Raw genomic sequence first — 6257 nt, forward strand, 5'->3', positions numbered from 1 at the left:
TGGCCTCCACGCAGGTAGGCAGCAGGGGTTCCCCTAAGACAGAGCAGGGAGCGGGGCGCAGAGACCGGTGGATGGGGGAGGAGGGATGCCCCTGGGTGAGACCCGGAGCTCTGGAGCTGGGCGGGCGTGCGGGCCATCCATCACCGACACCGACGGTTCCCCGGGACACCTGTCCACAGAGGCGGGTGCCAGACAGCCTCTGACGGGGGCACTCTGGTGGCCACGGAGCTCAGTGAAGCCGCTCTGGGGACACTACGTGCGTTCGAGGTGCTGGCTCATGTGGACAAAGTCCCGGGAGCCGCAGGGCAGGTAAGAGCCGGGCATGACCGGCGCGGGGCCCGGCTCACACCGGTGGAAGCCCGTCTCCTCCCGCCCGGCGCTGCTGGGGCCACGGGCCACGTGCGCGAGACACGGCAGCGTCCCAAATGCGCGTTTGAGCCACGGCCGTCAGAGCCGCCCAAGGCAGTCGAACCTTCGACCAAACGCTGAGGTTTTGCGTTGCTTTTCTGGACATTTCCGGCTGGAAAAGGCGGCCCTGGGTGGGTTTCCTACGGGTCTGCCTGTTGGGACAGGCTCACGCGCTCCTTCGCGCCACAGACAAACTAAAGGAAACCCCGGGGGGCTCTGAGGTCGGAGTTCTTTGAGACGCGTTTGAAAATTTGGATTGAGCCGGTTTATAAAGTAGAACTGAGAAGAAGGAGAAAGTCGGGTTATCTTATTACCGTTTCTCTTTCGGGGAGAACATTAGATAATGTTTCAAAGAATGAAGCAAATCAGGACATTTTTTCTCAATTTATATTCCACCGACCAGAATGTCCAAAAACCTTTTTTTTCCTGTCAGAAAGGGCATTTGGGTGGAAAGAAATTACCAGACTGTGAAATTTCATTGATCTTAAAAATGCAGGTTAAGTTCGGGGTCAAGATTTACATTTTCTCTGATTTTCTCTGTCCTCTGAGTGAGGGCACGGTGGGGAGGCCGGGCCGTCGTGATCTGGGAGGACCGTCGGAGCGCTGGGCCCTCAGAGCGCGGCGTTGGCCCTGGAGAGAGAGCGTCGTCAAGTTCAGTGGGACGGTACGGGGGTAGACTGGGACGGGACAGAGAAAGGGGCCCCAGACACAGGAGAAAGTACATTGACCTGACCTGTCAACAAACGCGTGCAGAGACCGGTCCCCGGAGGAGACACCAGCCTCCGTCCTAGGATATGACCGCAGACAGGAGCACTAGCGTCTCTGTGCTCCCAAAGGCAACTCCGTAATTTGCACCTAGAACTTGGATTCTCATGGGGGGAACATAACACAAACATTAACAAAACCAACGATTTTATCAGCTTTTGGAAAAAAAATAGCACCACGGAGGACACAAGCAGATGTGGTGAAGGATAACTGGACACGATTCACAGAAGGGACTGCTTCACGTGCTGTAGTCACAGGACAGGGTTATACTGGGTAATAGGTTCAAGACAGAGAAGGGTAGGTGCAAACCTGCAGCAGGAACGAGCTGATGTTGCCTTGGAGAAATTGCCAGTGTGGCTGGAAAACCGTGAGCCCTACGGGAGACGGCAAGGGTGCAAGGCATGGCGTGTAGTAAGGAGGGCACGAGGGGGAGGTCCCCAGAGGCTCGGGGCAGGAGGCGATAGTCTCTGAATCATCCAAAAGGACTGGGGGTGCCCCTGTGAGAGAGCATCAGGAAGGCAGTGGATCCAGAGGCTTTTTGCCCCTGTCCTGGGGAAAAACTGTGGGGTGTCAGCCTGAGGCAGTGGCAGGGGAGGTGGAGGAAAAGGCATGCATTTTGCAGCGTGGACACTGCAGACCTTGTCAGTGCTTCTCACACACCCCGACCCCAAGCCAGAGACACCCGGCTCTACTGCTCACAGGACCAGTAAGACCATGTCTGCCATGTAAGCACTGAGTGCTAGGGTGATCTATCATGCAGCCAGAGATAACCAACCGTTGCACCTGTGTGCTTGGGGTAGGATGACTCTGAGGCATGTTGAGCACCATCCGGGGATGCCCTGCAGCCAACTTTCACTGGCTCGCAAAATCTGACAGTGGGATTCTCGTCCCAAGTCCTCATTTGGGGATATCTTGTTGGTACCTGGAAATTAGCCATCACAGGAATGTTTATGTCATGAAGATGGGGAAACCCGGCATGTGCCAGAGTCCTGGCGTGCTGTAATGAACTGGGTGGCTTAAAACAACAGAAACATAGTCTGTCACAAAGAGAACCTAGGGAATGGGAGAAGATGTCTGCAAGGAACATATCCATATCTGGTAAGGATTAGTACCCAAGATATATAAAGAACTGACACAACTCAACACACACAACTCAACAGGAAATAATCCTGTTAAGAAATGGGCAGAAGACATGAACAGACATTTCTCCAAAGATGACATCATGAGAACAGACACATGAGAAGGTGCCCAACATCAGTCGGGAAATACACATCACTCAGGGAAATGCAAATCAAAACCACAGTGAGATCCCACCTCACACCAGTCAGAGCGGCTAGAATGAACAAGTCAGGAAACGACAGGTGTCGGGGAGGGTGTGGAGAAAGGGAAACCCTTCCACACTGTGGGTGGGAATGCAAGCTGGTGCAGCCACTCTGGAAAACAGCATGGAGGTTCCTCAGGAAGTTAAAAATAGAGCTACCCCACGATCCAGAAATCACACTACTGGGTATTCACCCCGAAAATACGAAAACACTAAATTAAAGGGAGACATGCATCCCAATGTTCATAGCAGCAATGTTCACGATAGCCAGACTGTGGAAAGAGCCCAGATTTCCACTGATGGATGAATGGATAAAGGAGATGTTGTGTATCTATACAATGGAATACAACTCAGTCATGAAAAAGAATGAAATCACCATTTGCAATGACGGGTATGGAAATAGAGGGTATAACGGTAAGTGAAATAAGTCAGTCAGAGAAAGACAAACATCGTATGATCTCTCTCATCCGTGGAATTTAAGAAACGAAACAAAGGAGCACAGGAAAAGAGACAAACCAAAAGCATTCTGTATAGCTAACTACGGTCAACTATGTTAGCTGCACTAATGGTCACCAGAGGATGGTGTGGGAGGAAGCAAGAACTAGGTCATGTGGATTAAGGAATGCACTTGCCATGAGCAACATACAGAATTTGTTGACTCACTATTTTGTACGCCTGAAACCAAGCTAACACCGTATGTTAACTACACGAGGGAGAAAAATCCCAGAAATTTACAGTCTTGTGGGTCAGAGAGCCAGAAATGGGATATCAGGTGTCGGCAGGACCAAAATCACTCTGCAGGTTCCGGGTAAGGTCCTCTCTTGCCTCTTCTGGCTTTTAGAAGGCTCCAGGCTTTCTCTGACTGTGGCATCATCCCGGTCTCTAACTCTGTCTTCACGTTGTCTGCTCTCTGTGTGCCCCCGTCTGCGTCTCTGCTCTTCTTACGATACGGGACCCAGTTCTTGGACCCAGCACCCGTCCTCATCCAGTCTGGTCTCTTCTCAGTCAGTCACATCTGCAAAGACCCATTTTCTGCGTGAGACCCCATCTGGAGTTCGGAGGAACACAATTCAACCCGGAACACACAAACTTTGTCATCCGAGGCCAGCTCTTTGTCCCGCGCGCTGCTCCCACGGGCACTGCTCCTAAGACAGAAGACCGTCGGGACTTGCTAACACATCACACCTAGGGGCAAGAGAAAGAAAAGGAGCCTGGGATTTTCACGTGGGCCAACTGACAGGCAGTCCATCCACACACTAAGATCGTGACGGAATGATGAAGACGAGTACAACCCCAACAAGTGACATCTGCAGAAACGCCTCTGGGAAGGGCCCTGGCCCAGACGGTAGCAGGATGCCGGTCCCGTGTGGGAGCAGGGTAGGCGGCCACCATCCGGCAGCGTGGCCGTGTTTGCATTGGGCGCTTTGTCTGGTTTTGACTAAGAATGACTCTCCTCTCTGCACATTCCCTGCGATCTTGTCTCCTGGGGGCAAATGAAGTCCTTATTCCAGGGGAGCCTGCTAGCAGGTTCCCACCCGGAGAAGAGATGCGAATTGCGCCAGACCCCCCAGGGGCGTAAACATTTCGGAACAGACAGGACTGAGATGCACAGGGATGTCCAAACAGGTGTCGGGCTCTTTCCAACGAAGCTGATCGATTCCATGAGTGAGAAAAGCTGTAATGACCAGAGTCAAGTCTGGAAGTAGCAGCTAAGAGGGCGTTCCTCACCCCTGCTCTGAGGACGGCCCGCTGTTGGCGTGAAGGATGCTCACGGCCTCAGGCAGACGTGGAAGGCTCCAGGGTCCTCTGATTATTTTAAGATTTTATTTATTTATTTGACAGACAGAGATCACAAGTAGGCAGAAAGGCAGGCAGAGAGAGAGGAGGAAGCAGGCTCCCTGCTGAGCAGAGACCCCCCCCGATGCGGGGTTCGATCCCAGGACCCTGAGACCATGACCTGAGCCGAAGTCAGGCGCTTAACCCACTGAGCCCCCCAGGCGCCCCAGGATCCTCTGATTTTTAACAAATAACCCAAACAATACATCAATGGCTTAATACAGCAAAAGAAAACAGCCCTCCAATTTCAACGACCTCAGGGTAGGAAAACTTATTTCCGGCCACAAATACAGGTATGTAAAAAAAATATAATTTTACTTTTTTTTTTTTTTTTGCTAGAACTGAAATTAATTCTTCTTATGAAGTCTTTTACCTTCAGGAACAAGAATTTAATTTCAACAATTCATACTTTTGTCCTTGCTCCGCAGGGATGCACCTCCGGTCTAAGGGGCTGAGGATGTGAGGGGAGAGCCCGTCCGGGAGGCTCCCCGTCCGTCCACACGGGCACTTGCTGGCCATTCCTAAACCCGGCACGACACCCTCAGGACTTGCTCCCAGGCTGCTCTAGAATTCTCAGGAGCTTTCTAGGGTTCCCACCGCCCCCGTGGGGCCTGGAGGAGACCTCTGGAGGTTGCTTAAAACCCCTCCCCGCCCCCACACCACTTCTGCATGCATCACTCATTGGGACCAAACCACTTCGAGCGTAAGGGGACTCGCCGATGCAGGCTTGTAGGGACGTCCGCCCCAGCAGAAATCAAATTTATTGAATACAAACTAAGACGCGTGTCACGCAGGCTCCAGTGTAAGTATGAAAATTTGTATTTGCTCCGTTTAATTTTTTAACAAGGCACGGGGCTGGTCACCTTCCCCAAAGCTTTGCCTTGCATAAGGACCCACGAGAAGAGTCTGTAAAAAGTAAGGGCACAGAGGCTGTGTTTGAAATGTGATTTACTGGGCACGCAAGATACCGGAGCACATTTGTGTACAGAGCAAAATACTCAGGGTTAGAGGGGACGAGTAGAAGGACAGGACAGATCCTGCCAACGAATGTGGCATTTATACTCTCAGCACGACACTCAGTACCTAAAATGCCTCCAGGGGGAAAACATTTTTAAAAATTTAAAAGAGGGGCGCCTGGGTGGCTCAGTGGGTTAAAGCCTCTGCCTTCGGCTCGGGTCATGATCCCAGGGTCCTGGGATCGAGCCCCACATCAGGCTCTCTGCTTAGCGGGGGGCCTGCTTCCTCCTCTCTGCCTGCCTCTCTGCCTACTTGTGATCTCTGTCTGTCAAATAAATAAATAAAATCTTTAAAAAAAAATTTTTAAAAGAAAACGAGAATGAGTCCCGGTGAGTCACTGGCCCTCAGTTAATTTTTTGGTTCAGTGTTCACGTGACCCTAAAAACCCCTCCTCCACCTGCATGGGGGGAAAGGTGAGGATTCAGGAACCAGACAGGCCTGGTAAAAACCCCGATTCAGCCACTCGAATGGGTTAGGATATACACCTCCATCCTGAAAGGAAGGACGGCTCCGGACCAACTCTGTAACAGCACGGCTGTGTCGGACCGCGGGCAGTCCCCTCGGTGGGCTGCGGGCCACAAGAGCCTTCCCAGGGACGGTTAAGGAAGACAGAAGGACGGCCCGGGGTAACCGGAGTGACACTGTCTACCTCTGATCGTCTGCGTTAACAACTCCCCAGGGGTGTCTGCATTCTCATTCCCAGACACTGCGAATGTCTCGCTGTACCCGGCCTCACGAGGGTCCCGATAAGGGAACGAGGGACACAGGAGAAGATGTGACAACGGGAGCAGAGGCCAGAGAGCTGCGAACAAAATGTCACGAGAGAAGTCCCAGTGCTACTGCAGACGTAGTTTCGCAAGGGAGAACGAGTCTGGAGGAGCCATGCCGATTAGGGATGGTCACCCCTCTG

The sequence above is a fragment of the Martes martes genome (genome assembly GCF_963455335.1).
Source record: "Martes martes genome assembly, chromosome: 13".
NCBI classification, from domain to species: domain Eukaryota; kingdom Metazoa; phylum Chordata; class Mammalia; order Carnivora; family Mustelidae; genus Martes; species Martes martes.